A 12,123-nucleotide genomic window follows, 5' to 3' on the forward strand; every position below is an offset into this window, starting at 1 on the left:
TGGAGAAGAATGTGGAGATTCCTTAAAAAACTGGGAATAGAACTGCCATATGACCCAGCAGTCCCACTGCTGGGCATACACACCGAGGAAACCAGAATTGAAAGAGACGCATGTACCCCAATGTTCATCGCAGCACTGTTTACAATAGCCAGGACATGGAAGCAACCTAGAGGTCCATCAGCTGCTACTGCTGCTGCTAAATCGCTTCAGTCGTGTCCGACTCTGTGCGACCCCATAGACGGCAGCCCACCAGGCTCCACCGTCCCTGGGATTCTCCAGGCAAGAATACTGGAGTGGGTTGCCATTTCCTTCTCCAGTGCATGAAAGGGAAAAGTGAAAGTGAAGTCACTCAGTCGTCCGACTCTTAGCGACCCCATGGACTGTAGCCTACCAGGCTCCTCCATCCATGGGATTTTCCAGGCAAGAGTACTGGAGTGGGGTGCCATTGCCTTCTCCGGTCCATCAGCAGATGAATGGATAAGGAAGCTGTGGTACATATACACAATGGAATATTACTAACTTTTTTTTTTTTTTAAAAAAGGACTAACTATTGGTGAAAGATTGAGGACAGAAGGAGAAGAGGGTGTCGGAGGATGAGATGGCTGGATGGTATTACCGATGCAATGGACATGAACTTGGGCAAGCTTCAGGAGATGATGAAGGACAGGGAAGCCTGGCATGCTGCAGTCCATGGGGTCACAAAGTGTCAGACACAACTGGGCGACTGGACAACAACTATTGGTGAACACCCAGGATGATGAGGGTCTGACACCAACCTAGACACTCAATAAGTGTTGGTTGAATGACTGAGCAAATGATGTCTGTGAAAGTAATTTCAAAGTATAAGATGAGGCACAAATCATTCTCCTCAGCTTATGATGCACTGTAGTACACTGCCCTTCAAGGTATAGTCTACTACAGATGACAAGAGGGACCCTTCCACATTCTTGCTGAGTACAAGGCTCAAGGCTCCGTCTTCCTAATAGTGACTCTTAGCTTTGCTCTGTCTCCATCAAAGATCATGGCTTTCAGCACCAGCCTTCTTCTTCCCCAGCACTTCTGGTGCCCCCATGCCACTTTGAGCCCAGCTCGTAGGACAACTGAACAGGGCCACACTCAGCTTGGCAGAAGTTTAAAGCAGGAAACCATTACTGCTATCAATGCTCCCTCAGCCATAGAATTTCAATTCTTTCAGCTGGCCCTCCCAGCCTGGCAGAGACCACCTTCTCTTTGGATTCTGGGGAAGGAGACACTCAGAAACATAGGTTTCCTGAGTGCCGACTCTGTGCCAGGAACTTCTTCTCATGTAAGTCTCCTAATGACCCTGTGAATTGTGGTTTATTATTTCTTCTCATAGCTGAGGATTCTGAGATACAGAAAATGTAAGCAAATTGTCCAAAGTCACACAGTAAGTCGGTGTCCAAGATGGAGCTCAGGCTCTCCAACTTTTCATTTAGACTGCAGCATCATGGGATGCCTTGCAGTCTGCATTTACTTCATCTTTTCTACTCCCCTCTAGATTCTGCTCATAGAACTTCCCTTAAGCTCGCCCTCACTGCCTCACCACCCCATCCACCTTACACACTGCAGTGCATACACACCCCATGATAATGCACTTGGCCCTGATGCAGTAATGAGGTCTCCAGGCCAGACATGTCCTGCCAGGGTGCTAGACAATGTTCAGTCCTGGGCCAGTGCTCCCCCACCATGTGTCATGCTTCTAGGTGTCCAGATAACATGTGGAAAAAAGCTGTCTTCCACCTTCCAAATGGAGAATGGAATGGGTGTGGGGTCTGGCTCTGTAATGTCAAAGGCCACCCTTAGGGAGGAAACCAGGTTCTCCCAGTAAAAGCAGGGATTATCAGTGTCCACCTGGGAAGTGGCAGTCTCTCCCTGCTCTAACTTCACTTTTCACCATCCCTCCTCCAGCCCACCCTACCTCGCAGGATCCCAGGCACAGCCTCTTTGGGGCCGCCCAGCACTTCTCACCAGTCATGAATTGTACCAGGTTCCTGTACATCTCTCTGCCTGAATCATCCACCCCATCCCATACCTGTTTAATTCCTATTTATCACCCATGTTTCATTTTAGCATCACCTCCCCCTAGAAGACTCCCCCTACACTCTGGCCACATGTTGGGACTGTGAGGTCCTTGCTCTCTGCTTCCAGAGCTTTCTGACCTTTTCTGTTCATGCTCTTACCACACTGGACTGTAACTTCCTGTTCACTGGCCAGTCTCCAGCCCCTGGCCTGAGGATTCTGCCATCTTGCTCACTGTTGAATTACCAGCCTTTGGGGACAACCACAGCACAAAGTAGGTGCAAAGGAAATACTTATTGTGGTCACCTTATTGTGAATTCTTTTTCTCTCTCTTTTCCATTTAACTGTAAGCTCCCTGAGGATGGGGTCTAAATATTTTCCATCTTTGGATATTCAGAACTAGGGGCAGAGTCTGACACAGAATAGGGAAAAGTGAGGAGCCTAACATGTTTAACCTGGAGAAGAGGTGACTGAGGAAAGAAGTGCAAGACCCACTCACTGTCCTGAAATATCTGGAAAGCTCTCAAACAAACTAATATAAAGCTATTTGTAGTATGATCCATAGAGTGGCAGCATCTACAAAACCTGTGACCTTGTTGGACATGCAAATTCTCGGGCCCAAGCCCAACCCACTGGATCAGCTACTCTGGGGCAGGACCGAGCACTCTGTGCTTTAAGAAGCCCTCCAGGGGATTCCGATGGGCCCTACAGGTTGAGACACCTTGGACTGATGGTAGGCTTATTCTGAGTTAAGAGGGAGACAGTTTGCCATTCAATACACAGAAAATTCCCCCATGAGTCTGCTGTAATGCCAGAAGCTGTCTCATGTGTTCTTTGCAGCTCTAGATGTTCTGCATGAAGCAGGGCACCCTTCCACCAGACCTTTGTTGGGATTTCATGCCTCAATTATTTTATTGGCGATTCAGACAGGAGAGAGAATGGAAGAGAGAAAACCCTTCAGAACTGCCCCCCCTCCCACTGATCTCTGTTTTGCTGGATTGGGGATTGGGGACAGTTGAGGGGGGTCATTCCTGACAGCCCAGTTCTATCACTCCACATGCCTGGAGGTTGGGGTTGAGGGACGGCAGTGGGGGGAAACTGACACTGGAAGGAGGAGGGCACCCACCTTTGTCATTTTAATTTGAGGAAGGCTATATGGTGGTAGAAGGAAGGTAACCTTGCTGTTGTAATAGTATCAATACCAAAAGTTAACATTTATTAAACACTCACTATGGGTCAGGCACAGTGCTAACTTGCTTTGCAAGGATTTTCTCATTTGATTCTCCCAAGATCCCTATAAAAATTGCTAATATTATCTCTTACCAGAGATGAAGAAAAAGTGAGAGAGAGGCTAAATGACTTCCCAAGGATCTTACCTTCATGGAGATGACATTATAATGAATATGCTCGGTAAAGGTATTTTGAGGATGAGCCTGACATAGTATGTGCCTGGCACCATGGGCTTAGGACACATTTACTGTAAAAATGGCTAAATGAAAGATCTCATTTCATCCATTGAGGTAGATGTGGTGATTTGCCCCACATTCAGATAAGAAAGTAGATTCAGTGGAGGTAGCAGATTGTTGAAGGTCATTTAGCTATTAAGCAGATGAACTGTGATTTGATTGTCTTCCATCTCTAAAACTTGTGCTTAACCACATCTCATCATCTACAGTGTGGTAGAGATTATAAAGAAATGGCCACAAATTCTTTGCTGCTTTTCCCATCAAGAACCTGAATCTTAATCCATCTATTAGAGTCCAAGCTTGGTCATTTCACTTGCTTTGGCTAATAGGGTATTGGCAAATATGATGTAAACAGAAGTCTGAGGTTTGCTTTTTCTCATTGCTGGGAATATTTTCATTGCCATGTGAAGAAGTTCAGGATGGCCTACTGGAGAATGAGATACTCTGTGGACAGAAAGGCCCCAGCAATCCCAACTGTCTCAGCTGACCCCACTGAGGCTCCAGACGTTTGAATGAGGTCATCATGCACCATCCAGTCTCAGTGGAGACAGCTCAAAGCAGAAGTCACAAAATCTTAAGCAAATCAATGCTTGCTGCTTTAAGCCACTAAATTTGGGGTTGATTTGTTACACACCAGATCTAACTGATACAAATGGTTACTATTATTTTATGCTGAACAATCTCTTTTTCACACATACAACCTTGAAAAGTCATTCCTCATGCAAACATATATGCTCACCCTAGAACACACACAAATGTATACAAATGTGGATATATCCTTAGACTCAACAAACTTAGGGAAGAGAAACAGCACCAGCTTTTATAAAACTTGTTTTAAAGCACATGAAGTTGACTTCAAGAGGAGCTAGTTCCTCAGGGAAGAATTTCAAGAATTATTCCGGTTGTAATTTACAGTCAACTCATGGTTGCCCTTTGTATCACTATCGACTGGCTTTTGAACGGCAATCTGGAGTAGATAAGCAAGGAGGTGGCAAAGTAATAAGGATGAGTAAAGGGTTCTCATCTGGGGACTCTGGCCATTAGCAGACCCCAGACTTGAACACAAGGCCACGGTCTCACAGCCTTTTCCCACAAACTCCTATCAACAAGTCAACCTGAGACATTTCACCCAGGCCAGCAAGCATAAAGGACACAGCCCACCACCTGAGTTAGCCAGCAGTATATGCACACAGGAATGCCAACTGGTTAGCCAACTGTAGGTAGTGATTAAAAATCCAAGGCTACAGCAAAGAAAGTTCATCTTTTTCCAGAACCTGGCACCTCTTGGATTGGCACCATCAGGGCCTTCCTGACTTTTCAAGGGGGAATTAGCAGCTGCCAACTGGCAGGAGCCTGAACCCCCAGCTGCTGTTCCTGCCACCTTCCCATGGTTTGTCATTTGGGCCATTGTTAAGCTTTTGTCGTAGTCACAGAAATCGTCAATTTAACCAACCATGGGGGTGAAATTCACCCAGCGAAATAACAGAGGTGAAAAACTGCTAGAATGAATAGAACAAAACACAACCGGAAGTGTCAAAGTCTGGCAGAAGAGCTAAACTATACAGAATTAAAAGCATCATATAACAGACCACACACAAGGACCTGAGAGCCCAAGAACAATGTCTGGCACAAATCCGGTGCTCAAGAAATGTTTGTGAAATGAATGATACAAATTAGCCCAGCCACAGAAGCAGGGCTTCAGGTCTATTCTCTGGTCTTACTGCGAATGCATTTGGCCCTCTGCTAAAACCTGGCTTTCCTTCCAAGGCCAACTCTGACTCTCAGAGCGGCACTCCAGGGCACATCTTAAGTGTCAGCATTGATGCTTTCTGATTACCTTAGAAACTGAGATGTGGGCCAATGGCTTTCTGTTCTAGTGATTTGAGATCAAATAAATGAGCATCCTCCATCTTAACTGTATCGTTTGATAGAAACAATTTCATATGCTGAGACAGAGGTTAACTTATAATTCCCTGCCTCGAAATAAAGACTTACTTATGTGTTCATTTATTTCTGCCTCATTTTCCTGCACAAAAGGCTTGAGACAACAATGGAAAAAATATCAAATGCAGCATTCTGTTTGCAAGCTGACAAGCGCGGAAAAGAAGGAAGCTTTTTAAAAAATGTTTTCCCGGCAGCCTCTTTTGACCTACACTTGGCATTCTGTGTAATATCCATGTGCAAGAGATTGCAGTGGTGGGAAGGTCATGGGTTACACGATGTCAGCTCAGCCCCATGCAGGGGGATGTGAACCTTGAGGCAAATCATAGCTGAACCTCTGGCCAAATGAGGTCATGAGATGGGAATGTCAATTCCAGAGAATGTATGTTTTCTAGTTTTACAATACAATTTGGGGAGGTGAAAGATCACGTCATTACAAATTCAATAGAGTTCAGAGGAGGGGGCAAGGAAGGAGGGAGTGGAGTAATGTTTGCCAATTTATCAAGCTCTAAGTCCCAGCATCTCTCTCCCCATGTAATCAAGAGTAATCATGGGCAGCTTCTAAGGAAACACTGTGCTTCCCAATACTTTCCACCCAACAATTGTGTATTTGTAAGTTACCCACCAGCCCAATGAAATAAAAGTAGGCAGGACAGATGACCTCCAGTCAAGTCCAAGAATAAAAACTGGCTTAATGAGGCTGCCTAGGTGGTTGGAAAGAATATATGCTCAGTCATTCAGTTGTATCCAACTCTTTGCAACCCCATGGACTGCAGCCCACCGGGCTTCTCTGTCCACGGGATTTTCCAGGCAAGAATACTGGAGTGGGCTTCCATGCCCTCCTCCAGGGGATCTTCCCAACCCAGGAATTGAACCCATGTCTCCTGCACTGGCAGGTGGATTCTTTACCAACTTAGGTCTCAGGGCTGCTTTCTCTTCACTTCTCTGGGTAAGAAGCTCGGCACTCTCCCCAGACACCACTTAGTCTCAGAATAGCATCATCCATATCTTCCATAGCAGTCTGGACCTGGAGTGTCCTCCTCTGGCCCTTGCCCAGCCAAGGCAGGCACTGTCCTAGCTGGCTGCCAATGCCTCAGCAGGTATCATCTTTGCTCCCTTGAGGTCAATCATCGCCTGGTCTCTAGAATTCCTCCCTTTCCTCTTGACCCCTTCTGTCTCATTCCTGAAGAGTTCACTTGCAAATTGCCAAGGCTGCTCTGGCCTCAGGCAAGGCTGGGCTTCTTGCTGATTATTTTAAGCTACCAGCCCAGGCTTCCTGGCAGCCTGAGACTTTAAGGCAGCTTTGCCATGTTCCCTGAAATCTGGGAGGCTGCCTTTGATATTTCCTTGTAGGACAGATGTGATTAACACAACCCAAGTCCATTGAATGATCATCACTGGATCAACTCCTATCCACTTTCTCCCTGGTAACTAATTCAAGTTTCTCCACCACTGCGAAACACAGTCCCCATCCTCACACCCTTAACTGTGCATACAAGCCTTCACAGTCCTTAGGTGGCTGATATACAATATCAATATGCTTTAAACATATGATGACAACAGCAGGTAGAGTTTCCATTAGGGGAATATTCCCCCTCGGGGACATCATTGTGAACATCAGCTATTGTACTATTAATATGATGTAATGAGATGATGATATCATGGATACAGACATTCAACTTGGTTTGTTCACACTATCTGGCTCCAGAATGTCATGGTTTTTGTTTGTGTGTTTGCTTATAATAGCTTTTCCTCTCATCTCTTTGCTATTATCAGCTTTCAGCTCTATTTGCTAGTGTCACCGTACCTATCCCCAGCAGCACTGGCCACTCCATCTTCTAATTTATTGTTTCTAATGAAACATGTTGAAGAAAGTATATTGCCTCCAAGTGATGACAATTTATTAATGAGCATAGTGCCTAGAACATCATATGTACCCAAAATACATTTTTAAATATTATGAACTAAAGAAAACATTCCCGCTACAACACATAGAAAATCTAGATAAAATACAGTACTGCTGTTGTTATTCAGTCACTAAGTCATGCCCGACTCTTTGTGATCCCATGGACTGCAGCACACCAGGCTTCCCTGTCCTTCACCATCTCCCAGAGCTTGCTCAACCTCATGCCTGTTGAGTTGGTGATCCTAGCTAACCATCTGATCCTCTGCCATCCTCTTCTCCTTTTGCCTTCAATCCTTCCCAGCATCAGGTTATTTTCCAATGAGTCAGCCCTTCACATCAGCTGGCCAAAATATAGTACTATTCCTCTCCAAATTTTATAAAAGCACAAAGCTTGGCTTGAAAGAAAGAGAAACCCCCAAATTTCAGATGACAAGAGGGAAATGAAAGCCAGAGCAGCCAATGCACGCTGGTGCCGTGGAGTCCCGTGGGAGCTTTAGCACAGTGTCTACAATAGAGGCTTCAATACCCTCCTCATACACAGAAACTGTGGCCTCAGGCCCATGCAAAGTTAGAGCTCAAATTGAGGCACATGTATGGAGCTTGGAGCCTCAGAAATATTTCTTGTTCATGAAAAGGGCACACAATGATAGTGTTCATTGGCTCATTAGAGCAATAAGGACACTTGCTGTCTGTTTGGGCCTTCAGCAGGTACATCAAAAAAGACATCTATGGAGGAAGGGAGTTTGGGATGGACATGTATACAGTGCTATATTTAAAATGGATAACCAACAAGATTCTACTGTATAACACATGGAACTCTGCTCAATGTCATGTGGCAGCCTGGACAGGAGGGGAGTTTGGGGAAGAATGAATACATATATATGTATGGCTGAGTTCCTTTGCTATTCACCTGAAACTATCACAACATTGTTAGTCAGCTATACTCCAATACAAACTAAAAACTTAAAAAAAATACATCTATGACAAAATCAAGAACCTAAGCCTCTGTTCCCTGTAGATGTGAAGTGTGAGGTAACGCTACCTGTGCGTATAGAAAACTCAAGCTGAGAAATGAACATAAAAACCAGTCCAGGGCCTAGGAGACCCTAGAGCCTTGGCAAAAGTGAGTGTGAGATCACTCTGAAGACTACAGAGACCCCCCCCGACAGAGGGAAAAAAATCTAAAGATAAACTCACAAGAAAAAAATGACTAGCTGCACAAGGAAATGAACTACCATAAGGAATAGTTGGCAGTTGCAACAAAAGAGAAAGAATATAGCTTGACCACAGCAAATAACTGAAAGATCTGAAGGAGAATATAAAATAAAGATCCTGAAAATGATTAAAGAAATAAAAGAGTAGATATCTTCATGAAATTCAAAAATAATATGAATAAAAATCTCTTTGATTTGAAATAATAATAATAACTTGTAAGAATAATAATAAAAACTTACAAGAATAGGCATGGAAATTTAGAGTGAATTTAATAATTTAACAGCAAAATCTAAGTGAGGTAACTTCTGTTCAAATGGTCGGCAGGAAGACATTAGGAGAAAAAAGGGAAAGGAACAAGGAACACTTAAAAGCAGGACATGGAAGCATCATCACTGCGCTGTAAGCTCCCACAGCATGCATCTCAGGACCATTTTCTATTTGAACTTACATATCCAATATCTATTCATTCAGTGTCTGGCACAGAAGAAGACCTCAAAAAATGCCTGTTGAATGAATGAGGTAACAAAAGAACAAGCTATAGGTTAAAGGATTAATGAATAATGGGGGAAAGTCTTCCAGGCAGCATTTTGGGCTGAATTTTTTTCTCTTCTCTCTTAAAGCCCGAGAAAGCTACCCAGACTCATCCCATCTTAGCCACGGCAGACGCTCATGGGCCAAGGACATTTATAGACATCCAGAGGCAGCAGGCATTTTTGTAGAAAACATTTTGCAGTGGGCCCCAGCTGAGTTCATTACTTTGTAGACTGGGGCTGAGCTGAGAGCTACACTCCAGCCCTGCATGGATTTAAGAAAGAGTGTGTGGGGACAGAAAGAGCTAGGGCAATAGAAACACAGCTGGGGAAGTCCACGCAGAACAAAGGAGCAGGTCTTTGGTCTGAATGCTGCATGGTTGCCAACAGAGGGCCGGAAAGCCCCCTGGCATCAATGGCTCGATTTGTCGGTAGGGATGTGACCGGTCCAGCTACTATCTGGATGAAACTGGTGGCATGTGAGCATTGAATCAAGTCAAAACACAATGAAGAAATGGGTGACAAAAGATAAAGGGGACTGGTTCCAGAATCAGCCTAATGATGCATCCAGAGCTTTCTCATAGCTCTAATGGGAGGGAAGTCACAATTAACACAAAAAACCACCCTCAAGTCGCGATGGCTTGAAATTGTGTTTGTGTCTATGATTAATTTAACTGTTTCCTAAATTATATATGTTCCACTCCTCACTTAGGATCCAGCTGTCCTCAAGTTTATCTCTTAGTTTGCTAGAAAATCCACTGGATTTTTCTAGCCCCCTCCACCTAATACTTTTCCCACTGCTCTTAGATTACTCAAGATGCTAAGCCCATGGACGTAGTTCCCACAGGTGGAAGCAGCAATAGACTGTTGCTATAGGCAACATAAAACAGACTTCATGAGAGGTTAACACTCCAGAATATCGAAATCAGATGGTCATGTTTCTGTGCCTGTTACATCCATTCTGGGAAATGAAACTTGCCAGATGACTTTCTGACATTTAGTTATTTATTATATAAAATTAAGATGAATGGAAAGGATTTGGGGTATGGGTTTGGATATCAGGCTAACTAGAATTTGAAGTCGAGATTTCCCAGTTACTAGTTAAGTGACACTGGTGAGTTACTTAACTTCTCTAAACTCATCTGAAAAATGAGACTGGAAGTATCAGCAGATGCTAATAGTAGGTACAATACAATTCCACAGTACTGACCTCATGGGGCAGCTGGGAAGACAAAATGAGATGATACATGTGATTCTACCATTCTGAGTTACTCAAAGCATCACAAGGACCACTAAGAATATTTATCATGGATTTTTTTTGGTGCTCACCCACAGATAAAACTCCTGAGAGAACCGCACAATTGAAGCAGGACTTTAGGATTTGGAAAAGCAAAAGCACACGGCATAATTGCAGAACTTACAGTTCACAGCCCCCTCCCACTCGTTACCACATCCCTACAAAATAAAAACCAAATCTAACTCAGATCCCAATACACAGATGTCACATGCAGAATAGTGATATTTACACTTTCAAAGAATACACAGGCTCAAAATGCACACCAAAGTGTTAACAGAAGTTGCCTCTAGGGTGTGTGACTCAGCATTTGTAAAGATGACCACGTGGGACATTGAAGACGGTCAAAAATTCTTTGCTACTCTTTCCATCAAGAGGTGGCATCAATGCCTCACTTGCTGCACTGGGCTAACTTTTGTGACTTACTTGACAGATAGCATTCAGGGGAAGTGAGGTTTGGGACTTCCAAGGCTAAGTATGAGAAGCCTTGCAGCTTCTGCTAGGGCTCTTAGGGTGCTTGCTATGGGAGAGCCAGTTGCCATGGAAGGAGGCTGACCACCTCGAGGCTATGATGTTGAAAGAGCACAGGAAATGACCACATAGAGAGGCCTTGAGACTCCAGGAGGAAAAAGAGAGAAATGTCCAATCAGCCCCCAGGCCTCCCAGACATTCCCAGCTGAAGTCCCAGGCATCATGGGGTGGAGAATCTCTGATTGTCTTTGCCCAAATTGCAGATTCGAAAGCACAATAAATGCTGTTTTTAAAGCGCTAAGATTTGGGGTGGTTTGTTCTATAGCAATATGTAACTGGTTAAAAAAAGTGCACTTCTGTATTGTTTGAATTTTTTAAAACCATTTTTTTAGTTTGAAAATAAAAGGGAAAAATGAAAGAGAAAGTTAAAGGAAAAGAAAGTCTTTTTTAAAAAGAGAGAGGAAATCTTCTGTACACTTTTCATATCACTAGCTTCTCCAACCACCTTCCCTTATGGTACACTTAACTTAGATTGTCACGGGCTATTCAGCTCCCTCATCTGAAGGAAACCACCATTTGATGCCTTCTGCCATCTCATGGAAAATAGATCCTGTTCCAAATAGCTGCAAGCACAGGGCAAAGCACTCCAGAGATGCAGAGATAAGAAGCACAAACACCTTGGGGATTGATAAATCGTTCTGCACGTATCCCCACACTCTTCAGTTTGCCATACCATAAACTGACTTGGTTCAAGCCAAGCTAAAAACAAAGAGGAGCAATTGCTTTGGAGTCCATAACCTGGAATTATTGTGATGTGACTTTGAAGAGCGTTAAGAATGTGGTCTTTAGGATCTCAGCTCAGCAGAGATCTCAGAGAGTCTTCTGTTCTGTAACTGGGAGATTTTCATGTCCCCTTCTAGCTTCTTCCTTCATGAAACAAAGAGGTTAGACTTGGTCTTGAAGACCATTTGTAGTTATGAAGCTTAGTGCTTGAAGCAAATGCAGAAACCCAGGTTTTGCTCTGCAACATGTCAGACAAGTTAGTGGTTGAAAGGAATTTTCCATGGTGTGATCACCATGGAATGATGATATTGAAGCCTCAGGGTGACCTAAGAGGACAGCCTCTCCTTCCTCCATCCCCTTTAGTGAAGGACCAAAGTTTCTGTGCATAAGGAATGTCCAGGAGGAAAGGAATGTCAACTTGGCATAGGCTTTCTGTTCTCTAAGGGGAATAAAATGTAGTCACCATCTTTCAAAAGG

This window comes from Giraffa tippelskirchi, chromosome X (genome assembly GCF_054371585.1).
Source record: "Giraffa tippelskirchi isolate mGirTip1 chromosome X, T2T-mGirTip1v1.2.pri, whole genome shotgun sequence".
Classification (NCBI taxonomy): Eukaryota; Metazoa; Chordata; class Mammalia; order Artiodactyla; family Giraffidae; genus Giraffa; species Giraffa tippelskirchi.